Genomic DNA, 559 nt, shown 5'->3' on the forward strand with positions numbered 1-559 from the left:
GCTGCAGAGTATATGTTGGGGTGAGTGTGTGGGGGCAGGGAGCCGGCCCGAAAAGGCACTGTTGATGCGACCACCGAGGCCGCCTGGGGTTGATTCTGAGGGCAGCTGGGACGAGCCACCGCTGCTGCCACCGCTGTGTCGAGCCCGTGTTGAGCCCGCGTCCAGTGCTCGATACTCTTAACCCCCGACCCTGTGAACAGTACGCCCCAGCTCTCCCCGAAATCCAGGAGACAACACGCCCTCTTCTGGCCGCACCTGTAAATGGCCTCCGCCTCTGCGTTGGCCCCGAGCGCCAGCTGCAGCCCCGCCTCCTCCACTGACGCCGCCAGCCGGTCCTTGATGCGCCCCCGCTCCCCCTGAACCAGAGCCAGCGCGGCCTTGGCCTGACCACCCTCACGCAGCACCTGGGGGCGGGCGCACGCGCGCGAGCGCACACGTCGGCAGCGGGCGTGGAGCCAGCGGGTCGGCCGGCCGCACGTCGATTCGCGCTGCAGTCGCGGCCCCTCGGCCAGCCGGCCGCCCTCGGCCGGCGGGCAGAGGCAATGGAGGAGTCCACCAG

Source organism: Monoraphidium neglectum, assembly GCF_000611645.1.
Source record: "Monoraphidium neglectum strain SAG 48.87 unplaced genomic scaffold scaffold05860, whole genome shotgun sequence".
Classification (NCBI taxonomy): Eukaryota; Viridiplantae; Chlorophyta; class Chlorophyceae; order Sphaeropleales; family Selenastraceae; genus Monoraphidium; species Monoraphidium neglectum.